The sequence below is a fragment of the Callorhinchus milii genome, unplaced genomic scaffold, assembly GCF_018977255.1.
Source record: "Callorhinchus milii isolate IMCB2004 unplaced genomic scaffold, IMCB_Cmil_1.0 Scaffold11, whole genome shotgun sequence".
Taxonomy (NCBI): domain Eukaryota; kingdom Metazoa; phylum Chordata; class Chondrichthyes; order Chimaeriformes; family Callorhinchidae; genus Callorhinchus; species Callorhinchus milii.
The window spans coordinates 13,626,840-13,641,845 of NW_024704752.1; positions in this window are offsets into that span (position 1 = coordinate 13,626,840).

Here is a 15,006-nt window from a genome sequence, read left to right on the forward strand (position 1 = left end):
TCCCCTTAATGAACTGAATGCATTCTTGGCTGAGGGAATAGTTGGAAGCTTCTCCCATTCTAACTCTGGTGTTATCTCCAGAAGTTATCTTCTTTTAGAACTGTAAAGAGAAAAAGACAACAAAAATATCAAAATCTCACCAAAGTATTGTGTGACACTGTGGTCTCCAATGTTGAAGTTGTACTGTCCTCGTCTCCCGAGATTAGTTGGCTGCACATTCTGAAGTGTCTCAGGAATGTAATGCAAGAGGCAAATAAAAAACAAGCAACTTCAAATGTAACAATATATTCAAAGCGGTGGCCCAGCTGATTCCAAGGGACCAAGAGAAAGTAGATGAGGTATAGGTATACCCGATAGCAGTCTGCAGTGGAAATACTGATTATCCTATACTCCTTCCCACTACAGATATACCTAGTGCTATATATTGATGCATGTGATTTATCAGCTGAAGGTACTAAACAGTGCGATTTGATGTAGAGGCCTTGATATTGGAAAGGGACCACTGCCTATTTTGATTTTCATCCAATAGCATGAAAGTCCCACTCCATGAGTATATCATAAAATTATAATGGGCTATTGCTAAAGGCGTCGTTGTGATCCAGTGACTCTACTGAGATGCGCAGACCAGGGTTGAGTCTAACTATACCATATGCCATTCCATTTCCACGCTAGTACACCTTTCTCAACACTGTAAATCACTCTACTGAACTATCCACGTGACATTCTGATTGCACAATTCTCCAGCTTCTATTTCTTTCCAGTGATTATTTTAAAATCTACTTTGGGGTTTTATGGATGACCTTGACCTTATTAAAAATTGTTTGATGTTCAAAATCAAAGTAATTTTTCACAAGCTCAAAGTTACTTGAAAATATTTTGTAGAATTACCGCTCACATATGGAATCGCGAACATTGAGATTCCTTAAAAATTAGAACCAGGATATGATTTTAAAATGTGTAACAGTTGTTTGAAAGCAGGCTTGGCCTACATTATCTTCTCCGTGAATGAGACAGAGGTAACCCTTTCACTATGGAAGTAGCAAATTGAAAAGCAAAGGGCAGGGATCATTGAGTTAGACCTTATTCATCCCTTATTGGATCTACCATTATTCTACTAAAAACCAAAGAATGGAATCGGACAGACATTTGATCATTCTATGTCTCCCTACAAATTACGCCATGTTCCAGCATAAAATAATTGTGCCAGAAATATACTTTTAATGAAAAATTGAACATTTGAAAATTCATATGAGGTTTGTGGTTGCCTATTCATTTTCAATCTGCAATCAATGTGCATGATCCAACATGTAATAGCTGCAAACACAGGTCCTTCAATACACCATTGTAATGCAAACCTTGAATTCACCATTATTCTATATAAAACCACAGAATGGAATTGGACAGTTCTAAATGTTCCAATTTGGAAATAATTGCCTGGGTAGAATTTTATTGATTGCTCTTATCGATCAGATCAATGTTTCTCCCAAAAGATAAAAGCGTGGGTTGACCAGAGGACAAACAAAATAAAGAATGCCTTGACAAAATAATTTGGTCATTTAATTCACAAACATTCTGCCAATCTGCAAGTCGGGGATATATATTGTGCATATTTTGTGAAAAATACCAAAAATTTAATAGAAGCCTCATATGAAATTCCAAGTGAAAGCAGTAGTAAGACAATCTCCATTGTGATAAAATAGTCCCTTTTAAACATTCATTGGAACTCCTGTATCACTAGGGGGTATTGGTCCCTGAGCAATTGTACCGTTTAAGTAGATATCCTTCTTTAAAGTCTGATTCATTGAGATTTCTTTCTTGATTGCTCAATTTCTTTTCAAAACAAATCATGTTGGCATAGCAACAATTTATTAATGACCCTCAAAAAGGTATAAAAAATAAACGTTCTCCTTTGTGTTCAGTTAAAACATTTAAAACATTTACACATGGGCACTTTTGTTTAGTTTTAAAATCTCTATGACTGGAAATGACCTGTAAGTGTGTCAGCTTAGCTCATTTGATAGCAATAGGACTTGAGCAATAGGGCTGCCAGTATTCTCATACCATACTGGAGGAGAGAATATGTGGACGAATATCTTTTGGATGAGATATTAAACCAGGTCCTTTTTGCCTGTTCAGGCATATGTTCAAGATCCTGTGATATTATTTGAAAAGAGAAGAGAGTTTCTCACAGAGACTTAGCCAACAATCTTCCAAATTGAATTGAGTCATTCACCACTTGGCTGTTTGTGGGATCGTGGGATTAATACTATTACTGTAAGTGGCATTTGACAGCAATTATTTTTTTGAGATGTTTCTCTGTATATAAGGAACTATAAAATACTAGGCTCCTTATTTCTTAATAGCAAAATTCAGGCAAACTAGTGGGGTGACAGGTGACAATAGAGAGAATTTGTAAACGATTCTGGTGAGTGTTGTGTAGTGCCTTTGGTGATAGTGATTATCAATGAATAATCCCATGGGTGGCCAATATCACCAAAGGCAATGTACATAACATGCACTGGAGTTTTCCCCAAAATAATAATATAACAGAGGAAGCTCAGTTAAAAAGCCAGAGAATTCTGTGATAATGTTGCAGTATATATTTTCTATTTAAATTCAATATAGATTTATGAACCAGAGATAATATCATACAAATGTATTTTTAAGGATGTGTGTTAGCTGGTAATTTGGTGGGGAATGGAATCAACTAAGTAAAATGACTTTCAAAAGTCATTGAACAACACTCCTTACGAGTGAACAGAACTGAAGATGAGTGTCTGTAGAATTAGGGGAGACATTGTAAAATTGATCAATCACTGGTTAGACTACAGAAAATGGAGTGTAATTACAAAAAGACATTATTCAAACTGGGAAGAAGTGAGTTATGAATTTCCCCAGGGATCAGTCCTTGGATTAATACTCGTCACGATCTACATAAACAACTTAGATGAAGCAGTTTTACTAAGTTGGCTGACAGCATAGAATTATGCATGATGGAAAAATGCAGGGTGGAGGCAGATGTTGTTTAAAGGGACTTGTAAGACTCTGCAATTGGCTAATGATTGGTAAATGGTACTTAGCATAAAATAACGCAAAGAGATGCAGACTTTAAAATGTATTTTTAACACACGATTAATGGTTGTCTTCACAATATTGAAGGAAGTAGTCCAATACTCCTGATATCTTGGATACCATCCCTACAAAGTAATTGGTGCCAAGCTGCTTCACGTTTTTTCAGAACTGGTCTTGAACCTGTTCTTGAGTCATCTCCGAACTAAATGCAGGGTGAGACTATCTAATTAGACCTTGTCCTTCAGCGGGACAATATATTTACATGTCTCCTATTGCTTCATTATATAACCAGTAAAATATATAAGCATTATTTGAAACAAACACTCAAGCATCTTGAAGTTTTCGTTACCTGTTCCTTATATGTTGAGAAAGCCTTTGTTAAAGGTGACCTTTCCTGCTAATAAAAACACTCATCTGTGTATTGCTGTTTCCACTCTACATTGGAATTTTCAGTTAACAGAGTCTATTTTCCATTCATGTCAAGTGGAAGAAGAGTCCTTCTTGATTTGCCAACATACCTTTCAACCATTGATAAAGTCGTTTCATGTTTTTTCTTTCCCCCTCCACCCTATGTGCTAATTTTTTCCTGTCCTCTTCTAAAGACAATAACTCCTTGTGTATCACACAACCGGATTCCCCCCACCCACTCCCTAGCTCAGAGGCATAAAGGGCTCATTTTCCATTGCTGGACAACAACAATAACAAAAATAACTTCATTTATATAGTGCCCATCACATAGGGTAGGATCTCTGGTGCTTTGAGAAGCGTAGATCACAAGGTCTAACTCCAGTCTATGAAGCCACTATAAAGGGTTCTTGATTATTGTGATATCAATGGGAAATTGCAGAAACCTGGGAGAACAGAGTAATGGAATTATACCTTTGATTCCCAGGAATAAATTAAATACATGTGCAGTTTTGTGTGTTGTGCAAATTATAATTTAAAACTAAATCAATTGAGTGTGAAATGAGATCAGATGTCTCAAAACACATCAGGGACTGAACCTGACATTTTTCTGGTAATAAATTATATAATATTGCTTGAGAATTCTTTAATAATGATGTAACCGCCATGATAGACCAAGCCAAGGGATCAGAGCAAATTGATGGACTGAATCATCTTTGAGAAAGAAAGAAAGAGCCCCAAACTGGGTACAAAATTCCTCATCATTAGTCTGGATTACCATGGGCAATGTCGCACAAATTTTCAAATCATAAAACAGATTTAATAAAATACATTCAAACAACTTTTTGGTGTGACAATAATACAGTGGAAATGCCATTGATAAACATAACAGTTGAAGGCAGGAGCAGATCATTGGTCTATCTAGGGTAACCTAACGGCAAGCCAAGTAATCTGAATTTGTGGCAACTTCTCCATGACTGAAACCATCTAAGGTTTGAGTCACTTTGAGTTTTGCTTCATGTCAAACCAACTGATCACCATTTATGTTTGCTGCTGGATGCAGTCCAAATTGGATACCGAGATAAATAACCTGGAGGCGTCCCATTTTTACACAACCACTTTTGTTCTTCGGTCAATTATTTGTCAGTGGCATTGACAAACGGATAGAATCCTTGCTCTAAGGGATGGTTATTAACAGCTCTCTGGCACCTATGTTGCCATGCAGTTTAATTAGATCCAGGGAAAGAAATTGAGGCTGGCAAACCATTTGCACATCTGCACTGGAGATGTACCGGCATGATGTCGACCTCCAGAGAGAAGGGCTTCTGTGCTGTGAGGATAGACTCTGTGGTGTGCAGTGCAGTAGCACTCATCTTTCTCTCTCTCTTGTTGAACTGCTCCTGTAATAACAGCTGGGTTAGATCTCTATTCAGTCACGTTGAAATATTTATCACAACATTTCTGCAAACAGTAGGAATATTGCCAAATATTGCGAGGAGCAAATCAAGCTGTTTGCAAACCTTATACCTAATAACCTGTTCAGTAACATGCCGAAAGGCCTTACGGAATGGTTTTACCTGCACTAAGTGGGGTTAGAATGTAAATCACAACTTCTTATTTATATTCACATGCTTTCTGTAAAGCACTTTGAGACATCTCCCTGCTGTGAAATAATATTAATAATAATTATTTAACACAGTAAATTGCTTTGGTCTATTATAGGCATTAGATTCAACTGATGCCTGCAGTGCAATTGAGTTCAAAAGCATTCTCAAAAGGAAATTTCAGCATAGATGTTGCAGTAACTGGTCTATAACGTCCAACCTTATTGTCTCATTCCTTTGTTTGGAACATCAGGATTACCTCAGTGCTCAAGTACAGTTAAAGTATACCAAAAAATATCAACCGGAGTCTCACCTATTTCCTCCAGAAGATCATCAAAATGTTTGAGTGAATATTAGAGTGAATCAAGTCTAAGGAGATGATTGGCATCTCAGCACAACTGAAATGAGCTAATGTGCTATGGAAATCCTGAATTTATAAAATAGTTTACAAATTAGCGACAGGGGAGTTGACCTTTTATTAACAGTCTTCCGTTCTGAGCTGATAAAAGCAGCCATCACACAATTCCCTAGAGAAGTAACAGACGGCTTTTGAATAGGCAAGGACATTTTGCCATTGGTGATACTGAATGCAAAAACAACCCTCAGTTTGATTAAAGCTTTACCATTTAAGTTTATTATTGTCATTGGGTCATAATGTTTTTTAAAAGGGATGTTTTATTCTTATCTGTAAATTTTTAGAAGCTGCTTTCAGGTGGAATAATGAAGTATGTTCAATTAAACCGTGATTTATCATCGCCTCTGCAGTAGACTTCAGACAATTAGGTCCCTTTTTCATCTCTGCACCTGTTATCTAATTTCAGCACTGTCAGGTACAGAGGGGTTCCTCTGTTTAAAACCAATCCTTGGGAAAGAAGGAAGGAATTTATTCACAATACTTAGGTTAAGAAAAGATGTAATGGTAGCCAGCTCCAGAAGCTATGTTCAGTTCTCTAATGAATAGTTGAGAAACGGTGCACATAAACAGATACAAAGGCAAGTGCTCTAAGTAAAGAAATGAAATTAACAATTTCACCAGACAGGTTGAATTCCTATTTCATCTGTAACATTACACACATTGTTTGAAAAATATTTCTTGCCCAGCAAGTCTCAGTTCGAGATACAAACATAAGTTGGAGAGATGCTAGTGATACCCTTTTGAAACACATACACTGTGACCACAAGGAATGCTCCAAACAAAATGAGGGTTACATGTATTGTGTTTTGTGGAACAAATGTCAATTGCTGATGCATTTTGTAGTCAGGTCCTCATGAGAACAGCTGGGAAGGTTGATTCTGCGTATGTGTGAATAGGTGATTATACATTGCCTTATCAGAGATCTCAGGCTAGCAGATGTAAGAGTGTTTGTTAAGGGAGCTTTGTTACCTCAGTGGGGAATTTTCAAGCTGGTTCAGTTCCTGGAAGAGCCTAATCTGAAAACTGGTACCATGTGAGACATTGACAAGTGCACACTCCAGCAAATTGTTACATCTGCTGTGAAATTGCTTTCAACGTTTTTTTGGGGGGTGGAGTGTAATCTATACTAAAAAAACAAAAATGTGTGTCTGTGTGTCCACCAAGAACTCAATAATCGATTAACGTAGAGACATAATGTATATCTCATCAGGAAGGTCTTGCAAGGGGGTGTGCCATGGGCATACTATTGTTGATGATCTATATTTAAAAAAATCCCAAATATGAGGTAAAAAAACGCCAAAATACGAAGTAGTAACTGTACCCAATGCATGGTATTCGGCAACAAAGTAGTGACAGAGGAAATCACACACCCTTCTAGAGAGACAGGGAAGAAGGGAAGAGAGTAACCCATCCTTGCTGATGGTAATCAAGTCACAGACAAAGTTGGTTTTTTGGAAGTATTTTGAACACTTGCTGGTTTGATGGAGATTTGGTTGCTTAGAGTTAGGTAGGTCTCATCCCTAGCATTCAGTTCTAAGGAAAGGTCATGGACCTGAAATGTTTATTCACTTTCCTTTCTCCATAAATGCTGCGAATGTTAGATACTGGTAGCAAAAAACTACATTTCAAAAGAATAACACAAAATACTTCCCTTTGCTTTTCCTCAGTCATTTTACTCTCTGACCTTTTTCTCTCTTAATATGGCTCTTTAATCTTAATTTCCGTATAAAGAAACTGATACATAATACATCCAACAAGTTAATTAAAATACAGTGTGAAGTGAATTGAAAGGAAATACAAAACATAATTGACAAATTCTTCATTTAGCATGTAATTGCTTATAAATCTTTTATGAATAATTTTGATGAGTTTCCAAGATTTTATGCATGTAATCCCAGTCTTGCTTTCCACTGAAATGGAAGTCCTTGTGATTTGTTTTCAATAGGAGGTCTTATATCTACTTGCATGAAAGTTCTATGAATATTAATATTATTTTAAACTGACACTGTTCTTTTGTGCGAAAATAACTCGTGAAACATTCCTCTATTCATACCCCAGCCTTCTAGCTTTTAGTCATTTGAAATAAAATGGCATTCTTATTTTGTGGTGGCCTGTGGTTGCAATTTCAAAGTGTATTATGCAATCATTTACTTCACTGAGATTTTAATTTAAATTCCCCAATCAATAGCACAACTAGTTAGTCCACTGGCCAGTATTTTACAGTCATTCACTGTTTAGACTCCTATTAACCCTACAAGCCAAAGTGTTAATGGGTAATGTGGTCCTAGATGTCCAAGCAGCGGGAAAGCTTGACAGACAGTGCTATCAATGGCAAACTATGCAGTCTTAGTTGGTTAGAATCCAGCAATACCCCAACACTTATTCTGGGATTCCCAAACCTTGGGCCACAATATTTTCCCAAATTAGGTAAGCAGGATGTGTCTCTCCAGGGAGAGGCTGCACATTCCATTCCAAAAGTTTATTTCCTTGTGTAGGTGGGATGCATAAAATTCTCGGTTTGGTTAGATACTCTTCAGCATTGTGATGGGTTTCCACATGTCTCCAGCTGACCAAAAATCAGACTCACAGGATACACAGGTATTGAACAAGAGGCCGACCAATGTCTATGGAATGGTACCCGATATCAGGGATAACTTTAAGAGAGAAAATCGGATATGCAAAACTCATTTTCAAATTATTAAGGGCTATATTATTTAACTCTTCAAAAACTCTGAACACAGAAAAGAATTTAAGCGATTGCAGTTTATTACTTGCTTCCTTTCCTTCCATCTTCTAAGGTAATTGTTCCATTAAAATATGCCATTTTTGGTGAGTGGATAGCGCTCTTGTCTCTGGATCAAAAGGTTCTGGATTGGGACTTTGAGTTCTCAATCTAAGACTTACCTATCCAGTGCAATACAAAAAGAGCTCAGCATTGTTGAAGGTTCAGATCAAATGTTAAACCCAACTCTGCTAGTAAAGCTATTGTGACACTATTCAAAAAGGGAAGTTTGTTGCCAGGTATCCTGGCTATCATCTGGATAAATTAATCATTCACTTTATGGTCTCAAGGGGCACTGGATATTAGATTTTTGTTCCCCCCACAGGATAGTGGATATATGGAATAGACTTCCAATAAAAGCACTGATGAAGTGGAACATTACCTATTTTGGAACAGCATTTAATAATAAAGGGATAGGAGCAAACTGCATTTAACAAAACTCCACAACATACAATGAAATTCTTTCTGAACAGGGGGAAGCAATTGAATTCTATCTGAAGAGGGGAGCAAGTTTGAATAGTGGAAAAGAGTGGATGGAAGACTTCTGTTTGTTTTATTAACAGTAGTGTCAGTAAGCCTCTGGGTCCAGCTTCTACAGGAGGCAAAGTGGTTGTGGTGAAGTATATGATAGGATTGGCTTTTTGTAACTGTGGAGGAGAGGTACATCTATATATATATATCTATATGTCAATATATATTGAATACATTGAATGCTTGAAACATTCTGAGCGAATTGTTCTTGACATAAAAATGATGTATTGTGGGAATGTACTTCTGCTAAACAGTACAATGGAAAACATTTGTGCCTCTGTAACTGTTACTTCTGTGAAATGTGAGCTCCAGCATTTCTTCAAAAGAGTAGTGTCTGTTTGGGATTATCTAAAGGCCTTGCACAATAAAACTCTTGTAAATCTTATCTTTATAAATGGTATAATCACCTAAATTATACATGCACCCAAGCAATTCAGTTTTCTATCAAAACCACTTAGGTATCTTTGCACTAGTTATATTTTATCAGGAAAATCGTCTCCTAACTCGCAATGTCACTCCCCTATCCTCCATTACTCCTGCGCTTACCGCTGAATCACGAAAATGGCATCCTGACCCATTGCTGCACACACACTTACCAACTGGCTGCATTGAATGGCAGGAAACAGTCTTGAACTTCAGGATCTGTGATTCAATGCGATTCCAATGCTTGCCCGTAAGTGCACATGCGGCAACAGGTTGAATCGCGGGAAACATAGTCTTGACCCATCATCGTACGTGCATTTTCCAGCAGCAGTGATGAAGCATTGCATGCATAGTTAGCGTCTGCATTGAATTACACATGCACAGTGCAGACTATTGATTAAATCGGAATTTATGGAAATTTGTATGCCTTCCTTTAAAATTAGTACCGCCATAAAGCTTTGGCAACTCGCGCAAAAGTCTCTGTGAGCTTGCTTTTCTTGGTCCAAATTCATTGACAACTCACAAGAACGTACTGTATGTTTATGTACTTTCAAAGTACGCACATCAACACCCACATTTTCAAAACCATGTTCTCCTACCCTTGCCACTAGATGGCCCACGTGAGATGGACAGAAAAAATATTATCTGATACCAGAAAAAAGATGAAGTTACTTAACTTACACTCCGAATCTGGCTGGCAGGCCTGACAACCACAAGCATGCTAAGACCTACATTTGGCTTATATAAAAGCGGCTGCTACTCATTCAACTTAATAGGTTACTATGCCTTAAGCTGTTTGTGAAATCGCAGATGTAGCATCAAAAAAGTGTCAGCTGAAATCTTGCTGTACTCTTTTGCTTGAACAGTATATTCCCTCTTTGTACAGAGGCAAGCAGGTTACATCAACAAAGAGACGCAAGCCAGGCACAATACATAATTTAAAAATCCTAGCCGTACACATAATTATGGTTGTAATTTCTTATACAGCCTACAAAGTATTCCCAAAGTCAAAATGTTTAACATCCTGCCAATGTTGTAGAATAACAAGCAGTACAAGAATTTTCAGCCACTTTTTAGTTCAAACCCTCACCATTTCCTGGCATTGCTCCTACAGAACCCAGTGGCTGGTAAAAATTCTTCACGCATTCCGGTTTCTGTCCTGAAGATCTCTTGTGCACAGAATGTCACAACATTTGCACGTCTCCCCAGCTAATTCAACTCAAGTGCCAGCAATGATAGACGTGATTGTAGGGCTAAGTGTTTGAGGCCTTGAGGGCCCCAGCAGACTCCAGGGGAAAGTGAGGCAAGTAATGTTAAGGAGATGGGAGGTGATTTTAAACAATAGTGTCCATGGTTCTGAAGATGACAGGACAATAGTTTTGCCAGAAACAGGCACAGGAGAAAAGTAACAGAGACTCACTTTGTTGCTCAGAGAATTCCGGTAAACTGTTAGGAAGGAACAGATCCACAATGTAACAAATGACTGCAGGGCTTTTGGGGATCATTAGTTATTACCCATGCCTGGGTTCAGACACAATAAGGGTGGACGGGAATAGGGAGTTTGAACTATTTCATTAGTTAACTCACAAATCAGCTATATTTATTAAATCTGATGAATTCATAAGCATGTAATGTTTCTGGCCCGAGCAGGAGGTTGCCAAGCAGCTGGTGTGATATGAATCTCCTATTTCTGCTGCGCAAAAGTATTTAACTCTTCAGTTAATAATAATAATAATAATAATCCTTGCATTTGATATAGCGCTTTTTACGTCGGGAGGACGTCCCAAAGCGCTTCACAGAACACACTGTAAAGTGAATTGACTGTATATTTGTGGGCGAACGCGGCAGCCAATTGCGCACAGCAATGTCCCACAAACAGTCATATGGATTGAAAATGACCAATTTATTATTGTTTTTGGTTTTGGAGGGATTATTATTAGGCTCTGTGTGGAGTAAGGAAACTTGCCCAAGGTTTCGCCCTCTGCCTGGAACTGAACTCAGGTCTCTCACTTGCAAAGCGAGTGCTCTAACCACTGAGCTACAGGACTCCAGTTACATGGTTAGTGGGAAAAGCAGAAGAAGCATAATTCTCTGCCAAGTTGTGCAAAAATAAATTGTAGAAATAGTAGTAATAATTATTATAGTAATCCTTGCATTTGATACAGTGCCTTGTCACATCTTCGAGACGTCTCAAAGCGCTTCACAGAATATACTGTAAAGTGAATTGACTGTACGTTTTGTGGGCGATCACCCTGACTGGAAAGCTTCCAAATTTTGGTTTGGAAGTTCCTGAATATCTGGACTGAACTGAAATAACTGATTTCAGCCAAGCTGGCATTTCATACTCTCGAACTGAACTCAATTGAAGTCCCCTGGTAAATTGGAGGAAACAAATGACTAGAAATTCCACTCTTGATTTCCACTCTTGTTACTGAAAAGTATCCGTTCATTCACAGACTTCTTCACAAGTGGACCAGTTGTGGTGTGAGACTTACTTTTGCAACATTCCGACCATAAGAGCAAAATACCCATGAGAGGAAGAATCATGATGAGAGCTATTGTTGTCCAGGAAGCTCATGGCAGTGCCTGGTGAATGTGAAAGTTGGAGAAATCCTAAGTTTCTCAAAGTTCGCACGTCATATTTTGGCACATCAGCCCTGGTCTGCAAATCTCCGCGATATCCACAATGGCAGCCATTATTCATTTTAATATGCTTGAACCTCTGTGGCTTCTCAGCATGCTCTCGGCTGAATGAAGTCTCTCATTTCCAAAGAAGCACATTTAAATCTGATCTTAACTCAGATTGGATCTGTGCAGATGGCATGAATGCAGCATTACAGAAAGTTAGATGCCATCCAATTAGCTCAGCATCTCGCATTCCATGTAATAATTTGAAGTGTCAGTTTGCATTGATTAAAGCGTAAAATTTAATGTGGTAGCATCAATCAATAGGGAAAAATCAATAGCTCCCAGGTTACTGCATGAGTTATTTTATATTAGGCAAGCATTGCTTCCAGGTTGCTTGTGATTGTAGATGGTCATTTTCTTAACAGATGAGGAAAAGTACAAATGATACCTGCCACAAAGTAGTCTGGTTTGTTAATGCAAACTAGGTTTTTCAACAAGCATCTCACTTGGAACTGATAGGCAAGAACAAACTGCGTGCAATGCAGAATTCATTTGATTGCCCAGTTAGCTGGAACTGGCCAATACACACACCATATTTTAGAAATATTGTTGTAATGCCATAAAATGCCCCCATTGTTTCACAATAATGAAGCATGCACTCGCGATCATTTAAAATGCAGCCCATAACCTCTGTAAAAGGCATTTTTCAATGTTCTAAGAACAATTGGAAGGATCCCTATTGTTCTGTGCGGTATGCTATTATAATTAAAATAATGAATGAGATGACCTGCAAATAGCAGATCGTTAACCAAACTACTGATTGTTTGCTACAAAGCAAAGTGACCTCAGTTCTCATTCATCGCCATTAGATCTAATTCCTAATTTGTACTGCTGGAAGCAAAGCTATATTACTTCCAGCCGAGCAATGTGAAGCAGAAAGCCTAAATTATGTGGTTCCTGTACTGCACATTTCACAGCAAATCGAAGCTGTTTCAGCAGCAATTTTCACCACGAATCATACAGTGCAAATTGGGATTGAGTCCCACTTGGATGGCCTTGAGGGATACAGTTCAAATTGCATTGCTGCAGTATAAAATCAACAATACAAATCAATACAGCCTTTGCTCCGCAATGGTCCCTTCAAATACCTGAAAAGATTCTAAACAGCCCAAGAACTTTCAAGTAATCAGTTTTAATAGTTTAAAAAATAAGCTGCACAATAACAATAAATAACAACATTAAAAAACCTAACACCTTATTTTGGAGTCATACTAAATTGAGGTGAATTCCTGACTTCTTATCATATAGTCACCTGGTGCTCCTGTTCTTATTTTGCACAATCCCGTTCTCTGTTATTGATTCCTTTGATTATTTTAAAAGCTAAAATCAGTTCCTCTTGCTTTCTAAATCCAATGAGATAGGTAGTTTCCTTAATCTTACTTAATTGCTCAATAATCTAAAACCTTGAATCATCTGTGTTACACTGAGATAATGTTATTAACCCTATATCTGGTCCTTGACTTATCCTTTTAATGGGATATCCTTCATTTCCTAATTATTTTTTTAAATATCACCTTTCAACTCAATATTAAGTGCAATATGAAATATCTTCCATTGCTATAACGTCAGATAGCTTTGAACTTGTTCCCTTTGCTAAAAACATCTTGCCTTCTGACACAATGCAATGTCACCTGGAAGCACAGATATTCTACTTTCAATAGCTTCAATCAGACTGTAAATACCATGAACCAAGGTCTTAAGGTACTCCCTGCAAGGGAATAGCTTAGACTAACCATCATCAGTCACTGCTGTTATTTTGCCATTTTATTATCCATTTCAAACCGGCCCCCTTCATCCAAAGAACTTCCACTTAGCTGCAATTCTCTTGTGAGACATTTTTTAAAATATCTTCTGAAAGTTAAGATAATAGCCACTGTGTCGCTTTGATCCACAAATTCTCTTACATTCTTAAAGAATTCCAATACATTTGCAAAGCATTTCGTAAATCCACATTGACTTAAAATTATTGCCTTGATTCTTGTTCAATGCCCTTGAATTACTTCCATTATAATACACTCCAATTTTATTTGTTGATGCAATCGATATTAAGCTAACAGGCTTATGGTTCCTAGGATCACATTTCTGACCCTTTTTAAAAAAAAATTGGAACCACATTGACATTTTTTCAATTATTTGGGATTAACTCCATGACTAATGAGTTGTAAAAAAAATTCAGCCACAGCTCCCACTTCTCTCATCATTTCCTTTCTTATTCCAGGGTGTGTTCCATCGGGTCCTCTTGCCTAGTAATCTTCCATGTCCGTCCTCCTGCCATTCAATCATTATTATGTTACAAATCTCTAACATCCTCTATGAATTCTGATCCATCGCTTACCCCACTCTTTGTCGTGAAAACAACATTTGACTTTTTCTGCTCTTTGTTTTTCTTTGCACTCTCTCACTCAATAATGATCATTACATTTGATGTAGCACCTTTCACGTTAGGAGGAAGACTCAAAACACCTCGCAGGATATATAGTAAAGTACAGTGACTGCATTTTATAGATGAACCACAAAGCTCACTTACCTCCTCACCCTTTTTTTTACACACATCGAATTTTGCCCTTTACCCCTTCTCTCCTGAACGTGGGACTCCAGTATAAACGTGGGCCTCCAGCACATTGTCCAAGTGACCATTCCTCAAGTGTGAATCTGAAAAATAAGTGTTGTCTGTGGAAGCTATTGCAGTTGAGCTGAGCTGAAAACTGATTTTTCTTTTAGAAAATAACATTATGGGAAGTAGTACATAAGTAGTTTGGGACGTATGCGCAGGCAATCACCAGGAAGGTGGAAGGCGAACTAGACAGACCTTGATATTTTTTCGTCAAGCATTTCTTATGTTCTAACTGTACCTTCTCTTGATGTCTATGCACAGGAATAGAAACCCTGGCTGAATTTACTCTCCTCAGCCCAGTATATTGAAGCCATTTGTCACACCTCACCCTTCAGGAGAGCAACAAATTCAGCTCAAACTTGGGAGTGAACCTTACATCTTCATGGTTTGCATGGTTCACTGCCACACCATGGAACACAAATGTCCGATGTCAGATTTGGGGGAGGGAGGGGAGGGGAATTTTATCTTTAAA